The 16447-nt window shown below is 44.6% G+C and overlaps 1 protein-coding gene across 3 annotated transcripts in view; it reads right to left on the bottom strand.

Moving 5' to 3' along the window:
- The window catches only part of grik5 (glutamate receptor, ionotropic, kainate 5), a 79893-nt gene extending 63446 nt beyond the window's left edge, over positions 1-16447 (bottom strand). For all 3 annotated transcript variants that reach the window (XM_070965915.1, XM_070965916.1, XM_070965917.1), the window contains exons 1-3: positions 15838-16447; positions 15405-15559; positions 10204-12330 (exon numbers count right to left, since the gene is read on the bottom strand). The gene's annotated coding sequence lies outside the window, so the exon portion shown is untranslated. The remainder of the gene's footprint in view (positions 1-10203; positions 12331-15404; positions 15560-15837) is intronic.

Here is a 16447-nt window from a genome sequence, read left to right as displayed (position 1 = left end):
TCTCTTCCTCTCACTCTGTCTCTCTGTCTCTCTCTCTCTCTCTCTCTCTCCCCCTGAGTTACAGTAGCTCTCCTTTGGCCCGGCCTGCCGCACCTGTCTCCCTGCCAGGACTCCAGCTTTATTTACCGTAAAGCTTTCACACAGATAAACACAGCAACTCAGCAGCTGCCGTGCACGCACACTCACATATACACACACACGCACATGCACGTAGGCAGACGCAAGTGCATTTGGTGCACCAGCACGCTCCCAGATTTTGGCTTATGATCAGAGCAAAACAAAACACGGCTGTTCTGGGCTCGCCTGTTTGTTTGATTCCTGTCTCTCTTTCTGTCGATTGTTCTCGCTCAACACACCTTCCTAATTATTCATCCACTTCATTTCTGACTGCTCTCCTTCCACCCTCAATCTTGTCTGTACTGTACCCGTGAGAAAGCAGTGGCCTGAGCAGGAGGAGGTGGTCGGAGGACGTGGAGGGAGAGAGGATAGGAGAGTCCCCTCCGTATTACCATCCCCTTCCTGAAGGCTAATCGATGTGTTTGGGTTTCCCCCCGTGGCTGTGGCCCAGGCGGCTTGAAAGGTGAACCCAACACAGCTTTCCGCTTCCTCCATGAGGGCACGAAGAAAGCCAGGCACCCTAAATCTAGCAAATTAGCTAGCCACTGGAGGACTTTACACCTTTCTGCTGAGCTATCGCTTCCTATCTCCTCCTCCTCCCCTCTACCTCCAACAACCCCTCACTACAGAAGCCTTGGAGGATACAGTTGTAGACACACACACACACACACACACACACACACACACACACACGCACACACACACACACACACACACACACTTCCCTTTATTAGCATATATCTGAATTTGTTTTTTCTTTTAAAATGGATTATTGTACAACGGTGTTTTAATATCACAGCCTCTGTGGGACAGTAAATCAGGTTGCTGTTGTAATGGTGTGGTCTCCCGTGAAAGGAGCCACATGTTTTCTCTGCCTCACAGTAAAACTGAGTGAGATAGATACACGGAGGCAGCAAAGATGAGGGCCCACAGGTAAGCATTTAGATGAATTACGCGCACACACACATGCACATACACATCACAATCATCCAAATGGTACACTGATCTCTGCAGCAGCATGGCCCGACAGGCCTGATTGCCAAATGAAAACAAAGGCTGCATGTACAGTGCTGACACACACCATCAGTCACAGATAGCCTGCGGTCACAATGATTACCTGCTGTATGTAAATCCATTGAGCAATAAGGAAGGTTATCCCCTCATGAGACGCCGTTGTTATTATCATGGACAGGATATCACCAGCGAGTGCCACTGGCCAACTGCTAACAACTGATTATGTCCCACTGAGACTAGATGGCGAAATTGGAAAATGGTGATATCGGGAGCTGAGGTTACGCAAATCTTCAGGCAGTGCAAATGATGGCTGTGTGTTCTGTCCTCATTTGTCGGAGTGGGCAAAGGTCTGACACTGTCGGGTAAACAAGGAGTCTTCACTGGGAAAACAACATATCACTGCTAATTAGCCACCTGGTATGTATCTGGATTTCCACCAAGAAACAGTCAGATAACAAAAGTTTCTAATACACAGTGCAGATTATTCTTACATTCATCAGGTGGTCAGACGACTCACACTGAATGCTAATGTTTCTGTGCATTTAAACATGCAACTGTTCGCTAACACGTTCGCAGACGTTATGAGGTGATAATATGGCAGCTTTGTGTTTAGAGCTTCTTTCTGATACTCCAAAAAAATCAATTCTTGCAAGTTTAGATGTTAAATAAAATTAAAGTCAACATAGCATCTGGTATATAAAACCTCCATACAATGCTATTCCTAATCCCCAGTTTGCTCACTCATTACCAATGCTTAGCAGCTTTGATCTAGCAGCTGTTAAGTAAGACACACATGTGGTATCCCAAGTTATCCTACTGACTTTCTTATATATTTTCTACTCCTGATCTACAAACAGCAGAGCTGAGGCTGACGGCAGGTGCTAATAGGATGCTATCGCCTGTGTGGATCAGCAGAGTATGTGCTCCCTCGGCCTGTTTTACTTTGGATCAAAGACCGTCTGAAATCCTCTGTGCCTTTCAGCATGACTACAGCTGCTACTGCTTGTGTGATATACTGAATACATTGATTCTGGCAACTACAGCGCACCGGCGCTAACCGTGACACGGGCAGAATGCACAGATGAAACCTCCCCTTTGGGTTTCATCATGTATGGAATTCAGAGGAAGCATATGCGGGCAGCACAATGTAGCTCTCATCTTGACAGATCACTCATCTTGACACAGACGGTAGAAAACGCCTACGCGACATTTATATTGCATACACCAGCATGGTTTGTATAAAGATGGCATACACATGCACGCACAAGCTACATCAGATGTTAAGTATAAACAGACATATAATGGGGTAATGCTCACACACGCAAACAGCCCGTCAATCTTTTTGTGTACAAATGCAGTTCATCGTGCATTTATACACTTAGTATTTTGTTTTCGTGTGGCTAACATTTCTGGGGTTGGTGGATCTGAAAAATCACTGCAACACTTGGAGATTCAGAGAAAAGCACAAGATAAATTAGCCTAGCTGTAGACTTTGATTCCCAAGCAAGTGAATAGCTCAGGAGGACTTGAAATAAACACTGGTCAAACAACTCTGTGGATTACATCAAGTATCACTGAACCAGAGGCAAAAACTGTTTTTCATTTTAACGGAGACTCTGGGATGATGTGCTGCTATTGTGTAGCTCAAGTGAAGTAGAAAAGCATCGCCCTCAGGAAGGTGTCACACTGTTTAAAGACTTACTTTGCTTTAGCGAAGCATTTTTACTTTATGTCACGCACACCTCCATATGAGCTTAATTGCAGTCTACACTTCTTTCCCTGGGTCTCTGAATTTAACGTATTCACAGCCTACCATTTTACATCCCAGCTAATCTGAAAGTTATACCTCAGAAATGCAATGATGCAGATAATATTGTACTATTTCATGACACTTCTGTGTATGTGGTTGCAGCAGGGGGCAGTGGTGGGGGGTTGCCAAGTTTTGTCTCAGCAGCAAAAACGCTGCCATACTTCCCAGACCCTCCACACATAACTGGAACTACAAAGCCCATAAAATCACAAATGAGTTAATTAATCACATCTGTTGTATTTTTTTAATTCGGTTATAATGACATGATATGAGCCCATTTGGAGTGTAATGTTACATTGAGTCAATTAAATATTGAGCAGTTTAAGATCAGGCAGTAGCCCATAATCAACTGCTGCAACACCATTTGGGCCGAGGCAGCTGAGCTGGAACTGACTCGCATGTTAATACTTCTGATTGGTGGAGCTGATTGCAGGCTCTTGACTCCCAATCACAAAATGCCAGTGTTGTGGAAACAATGGGACACAGGGCAAAACAATGAAGTGGTGATGAAATGTGTCCGTAGACTACAGGGAAAGGAAGCAGAGATGACATCTTCTGCATTTACTGTGCTGCAATTTTGGTTGATTGCAGTTTTTGTTAACAAATGCAGGAAAGACCTGGGTTGCTGGCTAATTAGGAGGGAAAAGACCCCAAAAGGCGACCACTTATTAAGTGAATTAACATTTTACAGATTATTTGTCAGAGGTGGATGCATCTGCTGCAGTCTGAGGTCAAAAATGCCATGAGGATGATTTAACTCCGAACTATTTAGATAATTATAAAAGAGATAAAAAATCTCAGGTGGGTGATTTGATTGACATCCTAAAATATTTATGCATGCCATGATTTCTTGAAAAAACGCTGTGTCATGTTCTGTGGATATCAAGGTGAGATTTAGGATGAGAAATTTAAAGGAAGTCCACAAAAATCTTTCATTGGCGCATTTTGTATGAACATCTGTGGAATACTGACATTTTTTATGTCTTCACTGTTGTCTAATAATTACTATTGGACTATATTTAAGTATCTCTTGTGACAATGTCATAATCCCAGAGTTGGATTTGAAAATACTCTGGCTCCGTGTGCTGTTTCCCCGCTGCTTCTCGGATGTCCGCCCTCTCTCTCTCGCTCCTCTACCAATTTGGTGAATTATGGGTTTACTTCCACCAAACCAGCGTTAGTGGTGACTGTTGGACGGTTGTGGAGTTTTATTTCGTATTTGTTTGAAAAAAGTGTGTCTTGCGATGATAAAATCACTGTATCTGTGAACAGAGTCTGGTGGCTTTGGTGAGAGTGACATAACAGCTGTTTCTGGTTAAAAAAAGAGATCTTGCTCTTTAACAAACAGTATCTCTCTCTGTAGGGATCCTTTCCATAATGTTATCAGACACTCATTATAACAGCTGCAACTGACAAAAGTCAGTGGCAAAAAGCGACGGTACACTTGGAGGAATTAAATTGCAGTCCATTTTGTGGCTGCCGGCTGCTGCGCTCTCATTCAATGCTGAAAAAAACTTCAAAAATTGTTGTCTCCATAAGACACTTGGACACAAAAACAGGTTTATAATCAGATAATAAGTGGAACTCCTCCAGTTTGTCCGGGACTCTGAAATCTCCCAGGACGTGTGGACCAGCACCAAGTGGAAACTGCACACAACATCACTTTCATTGATTGAAACTAGCATGTAGGTCAAGCTGAAATGAGCACATAGTTCAATAACACCGTACAGGACATTATTTTGTGTAGATATATATATCTTTTAAAAGACATTTTTATGTTGAAATAAAGTTTCTCGCTGTATTGGTTTTCTCTCTTATGGACATAACACAGAAAAGTTGAATGGTCGAACATGCCGCTTTAGAGGGAGTATTGAAACGTCATTTGGTCAAATGGTTTGCCTGTTTTGTTTGCCTGTTTGCCCTTCCCTGGTTTTTGACCCTTGCCTGCCTCACCATCCTGTAAGCCTTTTGCACGTTGCCTTTTTGCAATAAAATCATTGAACTGCACCAGCTCCGCCTCTGTAGTCTGCACTGAGGTCCCTTCCCCTGTATTCACTGTTCCCCTGCTTGCACAAACAGTACACCTGTAGAGTCTAGCAGAGCTGAATCGTACGTTTATTAATGATCACCTTCAGAGAGAGGCGATACCTGTAGATATCATGATGAGTGCCATTATTACACTGTCAGGCAAACTGCCGCTCAGCAAGAGCCGCGGTGAAACATTAAAATGTAAAATAGACTCACTAGACCAAGGCTGACAAAGCTGTTACCTGAATGACTTTTGAACAATTTTTCACACAAAAGCAATTATGTAGAATTGTACCGGAATGGATGAACAGTACAAGACTGCTTGCAGAGTGCCTCAGTTCATACTGAAATAGAAGACACTGCCCTTGTACTGTAGTCACACTGACTGAACACAGGCTTTTCAAACGTCCTCACAAAATGTTCTCCAAACCCGTACACATATAATTTCAATCCACTACAATTTACAACCGCACAACTTTCAATCCTGTGATAACTAACGGTGGTGAAAGCTCTGATCAGAACCCTCACTCCGATAATATGCTCTCAGTATGCCATCTCAAAATAAAATAATGGTGATATTAAATCAGTTTTCCTTGTTTTGCAGCATGACCCCCTCAGGCCTCCTCAGGGGTCTACAGACAGGTTTGATCAGTGATTGCAGCATGACATCGCCTGCTGAGACTCCATTTTCTGGCTACAGGCTTTGCCTGCTTAGTAACTGATTAGATTAAAAAATGTGCTCTTTCAATCATTTTGAAATTCACTGCCTGATCTTCTGATGGAATACATGGACTGACACCGCTTGGCAAATAAACGTGGCTATAACCAGGAGGCTGGCTAAGCTCAGTGAGTGTGGAATATATGCAAACAGCGTAGTGACCTCTATTTTGAGTTTTAATAAAAAGTTTCACTTTGTAAAACTGAGAAAAACAATTATGAATATACACAAAGTTTAGCAGTCAAAATATTGACTCCATGTCTGGCCTAATTAGGAAGAGTTTTGTCCTGTTTTAATTATTTTGTCCTGTGATTTAATGTTAATTCTGCCTGCAAACTAGCTTTCCCTCATGGTGCTGTAAAGGCTGCAATTCACTGAATACAACAAGTGAATGAGGCAAGCTGGACCGACCTCAGCTGAAGCTTAAAACATGATGAGCACGGTGACATAAGCGAACCCTCTGGTAAGAATCAAGAAATTGACATAGACTTAATGAGCAGTCATGCCACCATGAAAACAACACGCAACACTACCCAGAATGCCTTTCTCCAGCCTTGCCATATTCTCTCAGGGACAGGTCCTGGAACGACCTCCGATGAAGCCTATCAGCCTTTGTCACTTACACACTTACACAAGGCAGCGACAATCTAGTGGTGAAACATTAAAGCTGTGACTTTCTGAGCCTCTGCCAGCCTCTGCCAGGTCAGGACTGATCACCTGAGCCTCAGACCGTATTACAATTACACTGATAGAATACTGACCTTTTCTACTAATGCTAATGCAGGAGAGTGTCACTGCTGCCTTTAGTGTTGTCCTGGCCACTAAATAACTACAAATACACAAAGCGGTTACAGTAACAGTACACATATACAAACAATCACACTTCCGCCCGGTTCACACACATTATACACATTGCTTTTATCTTTTTGCAATCCAATCTTAATGACTCCATTAACCGAGAGGCCATTAGCAGCATTCACTTTATGGCCAGCCAAACAGCCCAGCCGGGAGCACATTATGGAAAGGGCATGTGTGTCCTAATGTCCATTTCTTGTCATCCTCCTCTCTCTCTCTCTCTCTCTCTCTCATACACACACACACACATACACTGTCTCTATCTTTCTCTCTTACACACACACACACACACACACACACACACACACACACACACACACACACACACACACACACACACACACACACACACACACACACACACACACACACACACACACACACACTCAATCTTCCCCCCAAGGCCAGCTAGCCTGAAGCAAGCAGGAGTGGACAAACGACTAAGCAAACAGGGCCATTTTTTGTGCTCCATTAGGCAATGAGGACCAAAGGTTTAGTGCAGGCTGCAGTGCCTCGCGCTGGTGGTCAAGCGGCAGAAGATTGAAGGCAGAGGAAACTGAAGTGCTGCTCAGTGTTAGAAGAGATCTCATATCCCCAATTAGCCCGGCTCATTTTGTAGCAGGTGTCTGAGACACTTCAGGGGTCAACTACCAAGCCAGTCACAGTCCCAAGTTGATAAGAAAATGATGGATTCAACATTGACAAAAATCTAACAATTACCTATTCCTCCTATAACTCTATAAATGTATACTTTTTCTGAGAAGAATGAAGCATTTCCTGCTACATTACAGACCAGCTTAAGAAACACCAGATGCTGGCCATCTCTGAAGAAAGAACAGCTGTTGCCACCAAAGAACTGTCAAATGATTAATGATGCAAACAATGTAAAATGTGCTTTGCCTAAACAGTAACAGAAGTACAGAATAATCCATTAGAATTGACAAAATTTTCAAGCACAATCAAAACTGGAACCAGCAAATAAAAATCGAGAACAGATATTAGAAAGTCTAACCCTGAGGGATGATGGGTTCGCTGATCTGAAAGGACCTAACTGGTACAAACAGGGGCAATGGGAAGCTCTGAACCCCAATGTGAAAGATTATCTTATGAACCATGTGCATTTCTGCCACAATTTAGACCAAGTGGAGTGAAATGATTTACTGTACAACACAGCATACTGCTGCTGTGAAAAGCACTTAAAAGGGGGAGGCCGAATGAACGCGTAACCGATAATTTGGCACATCATCTGCATGCTGCCTCTCTGTTTCTGCATGTCTGGACTCACTGAGCAGAGTGTGATTCAACATGGATGCTTCTTGACTGGCGCTGTACTGGTTCTACAGAGTGACTCATATGGTTATTTTGTGACTATGGGTCTCAGCTGGGGAGGGCTTGGGGTCAAAGTTCATTCGATGTCGCTGAAGCAAATACACTCCATGACATGTACAGTACATGAAACCTCCCCTAGATGACAAATGCGCTGCACAGGAACAGAAACTGAAATGAATGGTTGCCAGCTCGCAGTAGTTCAGGGCAGTTTTAAGCTGCATGTTTGTGCTATGTGTCATATTTCATTGATTTCCTTTTGTACCCTCCACTCTGCTTTGTTATTTGTTACTCTTGTACTACACCATCACATGCTAAATAAGTCTTTTCTGTTTCCCGCTCCAAGCTAATCTTTAGCTCTGCAGGCAAATGGTTGGTCCTGCTGAGAGGAGAGTGGAGATACTTCATATCTCATAGAAGGGGGTTTGAGCCCAGTCCAACCCTGATATTAGCTCACTCTGGGAGCAGTGGGTTTCAGACGGTTGTACTTTACTTCAGCTGAGCAGGACTGGACAGCGATTTTTGCTGCCTGCTTGTTTTTCCCCTCTCCCGAGGGGTGGGAGACCATTTATCAGCTACCAGAAGAACACGTATCGATGTGCAACACAGCCTGGGAATTCAGCTTTTATTACACTTTAAACTGCAAGGTCAACTTGGCAGGGTTTCGTGTCAAAGCTGTCAAGCGCGGAAACATGAAACAAATAGCCCACGCAGAGGATATGGTGTAAAACATCGAGATAAGGGGCAACGTTTCACCACGAGAGCCTTGGTTTATGTTCACACACGTGGAATCAGGTAATATCCAGAGCATTTTCTCGGTTTACTTGTTGTTTTGTCCCTTTTGGTGCCAACAGTGCACCATTAACAACTGGAGATAAGGCGATGTCACATGACTGGACAGGACGATAACATCCATCACTTTGAGTAAGAAACCTGGGCTGACATCACTTTTGCCTCAGTATGTCTTTTGTTTATGGCCACTTGTCATATGAAAGTCAGACCGACTCTTTCCAGCAGAGAGGCCATGTTGTGAAGCGTGGACCCTTGTGACAGTGTAGTGTAGTCAGTACTGTCAGGCCTTTGATGCCATCATATGCCACTCCTCCTCTCTTCTCTTGGTCTTCTGACAGTGACAAAGGGGATCGGCAGCAGTGTGTTATCAGTGTGCAGCTGCAGTAATCGTATTATTTAGTAATCTTAATTCTGAGAGGCTGACCAACAGTGTGAACAAAGCGGGGCTTTGCTAAGCCCATCAGAGTGCTCCCATGGAGCAGAGGTCTTTTCCTGCTCCGCGGCCCCTCTAGACCCACGCACTCCCTGTTCCCTCTCTGTTTCTCACCCTCCCCTCTCTGTGTGTCCTCCCCTCTGTTGCTTTCTGTCTCACACTCTCTGTCTCATTCTGCTCTTTTTCTTCTGTCTCCAGAATGAATTTCATTCTCTCTCTCTCTCTCTCTCTCTCTCTCTCACTTTTTTCCTTCCTTTTTTCTTCACCGTCCCAATCTTTCTGTCTCTGTGACGCTCTGAGCTGGGAGTTTGTGTAATGGCGTTATTCACAGTTCATTGGTCTGTTTGAAGGGACTATCTTGATTGAGCGTCTCCCGGTGCAGGGCCTGGTGACTGTGGAGTGTATAAAGATGTGGATGTGTCTGCGGAGATAGATGGGCTTAGTAATATGCAGGACATTGCAGAGGCTGGGTCTCAGGATAGGGTTTCATCCAAGGCAACACATTGGGAGATAAAAGGAGGCTGAAATGATATGCGGCCGGGGTGTGTAATGCTCAGGGCATTAGACGTGAAATGGAGGCAACAAAGAACTAGTCAGGGAATCAGAGTCATTCTCATTAGCTGGTTCACCCTCTTCAGTTTTAGCCCCCCATTCCCTTTCCATCTCACCCTAATGAATGCAAGCACACTGACACAGAACCAAAAAAACTGCTCTGAGAAGCAAAAAATACTCACCACTAATTAGTTCAAATTAACCTCAGGACCAATATGTAGGCGTGCGTGCACACACACACAACCCTCCACACACACACAGAAAGGCACCTCCTTCGCCTCTTTCTGACACTCTGATGCTGTTGTAAGCTTGGCTGTAAGATCAAAATCTCTGTCTTTGGCAGACACACGCACACACAGAAGCACACATGCTCAAATTGCCTAGAGCAGAGGAAGCACAGGAAAGCAAATCCGCTGTGAAGACACCATAAAACCAACACTGCAGAAAGACGGACCACATCTGTGTTGCTGCGTACGAGCTGAATAAACGCTAATAACATGCGGTGTACATGTGAACACATACAAACACACAGATAGAAAGTGAGAGAGTCCTACTTACAGAATGAATCAGACGTTATCAGAAGCGCTGTGCCATATTACCGCTGTAGTAGTGAGTCAACACAGGCATTGAGATGTGAGACCTTGGGGTTTTAGAACCTCAGCCGAGGGGGGGACGCTGTGGGGGAGTCAGAGGGGTTCACACTGTGTCATTGGGGGTGAGGACATATAGGGGGAATCGAGAGGATTCCAGTGTTTATACTCTGATGGAGAAATAATCCCTTCAGGACAATGCAAGAAAAATCAACAATTGATGAGGAGAGGTTCAACTCTGTGTACAAAGAGAATAAGGGATTGATTGGGCCGGTGTTTTTCTTCTTTCTCTTAAAAAAAGCCAAAAAATAACAAGAGCCCGTCTTGACAACTAAGAAAAGGAATCGGTGAAAAATTAGTCAATCAAAATGGGGCTCCACCTTTCATTTTATGCTGTCTTTCTCTGCTTTCCTCTGTCTGCCCACCTCTTGTTTTTCCTCGGGATTGTGGAGGGCCTATGAGCAGAGGAACGCCGGCATCAGAAAACCAATCACCTCGCCAGACGACGAGAGAACATAAAGGAGTAAATGACAAGCAGATGAAGGGGAGGATTTCCGACACCTGCTCTCTCCCTCTGTTTCTCTGCCTGCCTCTCTCCCTCCCTCTCTCTCTCGCTCGCTCTCCAACCTGTATTTCCTTTCTAGTAACAGCCCCCCTCGCTCCAAGCCTGTTTTTCAGTGCATGGGCTTGCCACAGTACTGACAGAGGTGGATGCAGATGGAGTGAGATTCTCCAGAAGCTACACACACAGGGATGCTCCTCTTCTTTATTTCTGTCTCTGCTTTCTTTCCTTCTCCCTGTCTCTTCCTCACACACTGCATAGAATGACAATGAATCGCACGCTGTCTACTGTGCCGGCACTGGATGTCTGCCTGGCTCTCTGCCTGACACTTGGAATAGGCTGCGTGCCCGTCTGTCTGTCTGTCTGTCTGTCTGTCTGTCTGTCTGTCTGTCTGTCTGTCTGTCTGTCTGTCTGTCTGTCTGTCTGTCTGTCTGTCTGTCTGTCTGTCTGTCTGTCTCTCTCTCTCTGTCTTACCAGCCTCAGAGCTTGTCTGTCATTCAGTATAGCTGTCTGTTTACCGGGCCATCTTTCAATCTGTCTTCCTGCCAAACAATGAGACACAGACCAGGCAGGTGCAGGGGGGACATAACCCTACTCTCCCGCTCAAGTGCCCCCCCTGGTGTAAATCCTGACCCCTGCCCTGCCCATGGCGCTAACTAGCCTCCAACACGGCACAGACGAATTAGAAAGAGACTCTTAATCTCCGATAGGATTTTAAAAAATCCTAGTTAATTCGATATTTTTCTTTTTTTCCCTTCTCTGTTTTTTTCTGTCTTCTTTCTCTCTCTACCTGTTTCCCTCTATTTTCTCCTTTTTTCCTCCTTCTCCTCTCCACAGTGCCAGTCTCCTTGCTCGTTATCTATTCTGGACAGTCTGTCCCTCCTCTCTCTCCATCACCGAGGGAGGATGAAGAAGAATGGCGCTGCTTCATAATGTATTTCTCCGCAATGTGTGAGAAAGACTGCAAAAAAGAAAGAGGGTGAAATGTGGGATAAAGAGAGGGGTTTTTTGAAATTGTTCCTTTTTGAAAAAAGAAAAAAAAAAAACCTCTTCCCCCACAACAAATCAGAAGAGAGACCCTCTCGAGGGGGGATTTTCAATTACTCGCTTGTGCCCACAAGCCAATCTGGAAAAAGTGGCCCAGCTCTGAGGTGTGCACAAAAGTGTCGTAATCTCGATAGGATATCCGGTCGATAAATCCGGACATGTCCAAACGCTCCATACCATCGCTCAAGCATCACTGCAGCCTATTTCATTTCAGATGAAGTCCTAGAAGCTCAATCGTATGATCAACAGGTTGATTGGTTTGTTGTAAGTCAACTCCTCTGAGGCTTGTTGCCTTCTGCTTCTCTCTACTTCCTGTTCTGGTGTCTCTGGTCTGGCCTCAACTCTGCCGGTTCAGTCCTTGTTGGGGTAGCTCAAGCTGATGGCTGGAGATGGTGGCGGCAGTTAGGTGAGGAAAGCTAGTCGCTGGAGGGTGTGTGTTGGCTTCCATGCTGTCCATTTGGTGTCCATCTCTGCAAGGCTTCAGATCTAGCAGAAGAGAGGCGAGAAAGTAGAGAGGAGAGAGAGTGAAAGTGCATGAAAGGTTAGCATGGTGACATTTGTGTCACTCTGCCTTATCGCGTACGTCATTCTCCTCCTCGTCACACTCCACCCTGCCTGTCGTCCTGCTGTCTATTCCGTCCTTGTCACTCTTCCTCCGACTTTGCTGCTTGTTTGCTCCTTCCTACTCTCCACTCACTCTATGATTTGATCCTTTCACTCCCTCCAAACAAGCTCATCTTCAAACACTCTCACATCTCTCTTCTATTGCCTCTATCCAATTTTATATCTACACCTAGCCCGTTTTCATCCAATCATTTCTCCTGTCTTTTTCTTCAATTCTAAGTCCATCACGCTCTGCAGTAACCCAGGCAAGATGCATGTGAAGGAGCACACTGAAGGACGGAGCGAGACCTCTGACTGGTGAATGTGCCTGAGGCAGGTGGAGGACTGCAGTCCAGACTCGTAGCAGTGGTCAGGTACAAGAAGCTATACTTGACTGGTGTAGACTAGGGCTGGCATTTCTATTTGAAATTCAAACTAGCGTTCGTCTGGCATCTGTTATGACGTATTAGAATTGATCATGAATGGATAACCAAAGCATCTTAGAAGTAATTCAACAAAGCATTGTGGACTCAACATAGATGTAGAAAACATATATAGCGCTGTTTGCTAACTTTGTAAAATGCAACTACCTTATGGTAACGCCAGCATGTCACTCAACTGAGGCAGCTGAGGCACCACGAATGAGTTAAATCAACGATGTATTTTAGGATGAAGCACCATGGTTGAGTTCAAACAGCTTACATTATCAGTCTGAATGTGCTCAAATCAGTTGAAGTGACAGCCCCAGTATAGAATGGCATCACTTTGGCTATCAAACTAATAAGACAATCGCAATAATCAGCTCATGTTTCAGGACAATACAGGATACAGGTATCATAGTTTGATACGCTTTGATACTGTAAGCTCAGTTGGACTTGTTAGGGGTAAAGCTATGCTTTTAAGTTTTACTATTCATAGTTTTTCTAATAGGTTTTAGGGTGAATACAAATAATAGAATCTGTTAAATTAGTCATGGAGCAGCAGTGAATTGTTCCAGACACAAATAAAGAATAAAAATGTACAGATGAGAATGTCCTCGTAAAGAAAAGGAGCAAATGTCTGAACATGTGGGAAGTAACACTCTCAGTTTGCCACAAACTCTAATTTCCATGTTTTTACATAAATTGATTTCAGATTCAGACATTTTTGAAACTGTAACATTTCCAGGCAGCATTGAGACTTCCAGCAGGTGATAATGTCGGTATTTGAGCTCTCTTGCATTTAATGTGCACAAATAAAGTTTAGTGCCTTTTGGGAGTCATAACTGATCAGATTTAGTTTATACTTTGATCAATTATTCAGCTCCATTATGGATATTGTTACAATTATGTACCTTTATATTGTGCCGAGACATATTCTTACATCCCTTCAAACAAACAATGATCCAGCAGACAAGTATGCAAACGACAGATGACAGATGGTAAAACTAATGTTGGTCTGAGCTTAGACAGATTTGGATGCCTACTGAGCTCCTATTTTATTTAGCCTCCTAATAAATCATTCTGCCTTTTGTCAAATGGATTGCCTAAGCCTAAAATATCAGTAGGATGTCACGTCTTTGCTACCCAACAGGTAGTGTCACGTCTGTTACTATGCAACAGTTTGCACCTGTTGAATAAATAATAAAGTAATTAATTTCTGAATTCTGATCAAAAAGCTCACGACTCACAGCTGAATGATGAATATCTGCTTAATTCAGAACAGCATGGAGAAAGCGTGCATTTCTTTATGAGCTCAGAGCCGTGCAGCGACAAAGTCATCTTTTGAGCAGAAAAAAATGAAATCATTAAATAGGTTTAGTGACTCCTTCCCTTTCCCAGAGTTCAGTGAGGTGACGGTCCATTTAAAATGAAACATTAGGGGCCATTCAGCGTATCAGCTCCAATCAATACTGCTGTGAGGACAGATGTGACCCTGCTGTGACACCCATATCCTCATAGGACCATTTAAGATGAGACCATGTGTGTGTGTGTTGGCTTACTGCTGAGGTTAGTGCTCAGTGTCTCTATGTGTGTCTATGTGTGTGCACAGCCTTTGTTTGGCATCATTTGCATGCTTTCGTGTCGCACGTGTGAAAAGATGTAGGTGGGTGTGAATTGGTGTGCAGAAGGTATGTCAGCAAGGAGTGCAAAGACGGAGGTGCGTGTGAAGCCAGTAACAGTGTGTGTGTGTGTGTGTGTGTGTGTGTGTGTGTGTGTGTGCATGTACATACGTGTCACAGCTGTCATGCCTGAAGCAATTAAATACATTGATCTACCTCATAACCCTCTGTTCTACCTATCCCACACACTGAGGCTGAACACACACCTCTGCCCTCTCTGCATTGTGTCACACACGCACACACATGAAACGCTATCAAAATGATTGGCAGAGACACAAAAATAGCAAGCATTTCACATACACACACATCCACCGCATCTCCATTCATTGCCTGTGTCAGGAAAGAGACTCAAACATCTTCGGTGTGTCTGAATTCAAACAGAATGTAGAGAGGAGCTTGAAGAGACAGAGAGAAGGATGGAGGCGAGGAGGGGGGAGGGGTGACACTGCTGAAGAGGGGAAGAGATAGAGAGGCAAAGAGGGAATGGGGGGACAGGGTGAGAGGGGGTGGGAAGCAACAAATTGAAGTGAGCCATTCAGATTTCATTCAAATCCATCAAACTGGACAGGCCTGTGTACATCTCGATGGGGGGGGGGGGGGTTGATGCTGGATGAAAAGAGGATGGAAGAAGGGATGGAGGGAAACAGGTGGGGGAGTGGTAGGAAGGGTGGACAGTGTGAGTGGGTGAGAGACACAAGGAAACGAAGGGAAAACTCATCAGTGGTTGGAAATGCTCTGAACATAACTGCAGACTGAAGAAGAGGAGGCAGACAGAGAGATCATGAGAAACAAGAAAATGAGAGGTGAAAGAGAGTGGAAAGAGGAAAAAAGGAGGAAGAGAAGGACGGACACTCACCCATTTCAGCGGGCTCTCCACAGGCGAGCACAATCCCTGCTCTGTGATCCCATCCTGGGGAAAGGCGCAGCGAGATCCTGGAGCTCCCTCCGCTGAATACCAATGGGGCTGCTATTATCAGCTCACACACACACACACACTCACACACACCGGCACTGTGGAGGGAAAGGCACAAACATACAGAGTCAAGTCCGGGGTAGTTGTTTAAAAAGGAAAAAAAAATGAAAATAAATACCAGATGAGTGATGCAAACAGCATATCACAATAGAAGAGACATTGCAGCACAACTGCATTTGCATCCCCTTCTTCCTCTCTTATTTCCCTCTTTCTTCATGAAAAAAGCATCAGAGGCAGCGCACAAGCCACAGGCATCAATGCACACACACATACACATGCTCATACACTGGCATTTGCCGCCTATACAAATACTTACTGAGCATATATTCAATCCCAGCGAGTCCCACGGTCGACTCTATTCTGGCTCACACCACCTCAGCTTCCAAGGATGTTAGGGAGAAATGAGTTGTCCGCTATTTTCTTTTCCCTCCCCGTGGGTTCCTCATAGCGGTATCTGATGCAGAGATAAAAGGAAATGAAGGCAGACTCTTGGTCCTCCCTTATTTTCTTCTCAGAGGCAGTGTACGTCCAGTTTTTCTGTATCCATTTGTTGATTCAGGTCCAATCCGTCTGCCTGCCTGTGCACTTCGCTGTGATTCAGCGACACGCGACGGCAAACTGCATTCACTTAGTCACCCTCCTGCTCGCCTCCCTCTGCTCTGTCTCTCCCCTTGCTCAATAGTATGCCCGTACCTCCTTGGCTTTCTCCAATCTAATCAGCTCTCCCTCTCTCTCTCTATCTCTCTCTCCCTGCACCCTCCCACTCTCTGCCCTCCCTCCCTCCTCCTTCCCAACACCCACTCCTTGACTCTCTCTCCCTCCTAGGTATTTTTTTTCTCAGAGATGAATATCAACTCACCCCCCCCCCCCTTCTCTCTGTCAGTCTCTGCGATAAGCATTTGAAATAAGTGGAAAGGCAAAAAACT

The sequence above is a fragment of the Chaetodon trifascialis genome, chromosome 7 (genome assembly GCF_039877785.1).
Source record: "Chaetodon trifascialis isolate fChaTrf1 chromosome 7, fChaTrf1.hap1, whole genome shotgun sequence".
NCBI lineage: Eukaryota > Metazoa > Chordata > Actinopteri > Chaetodontiformes > Chaetodontidae > Chaetodon > Chaetodon trifascialis.
The sequence above is the reverse complement of the archived record's forward strand: the minus strand, read 5'-3'. Positions and strand labels throughout refer to the sequence as shown.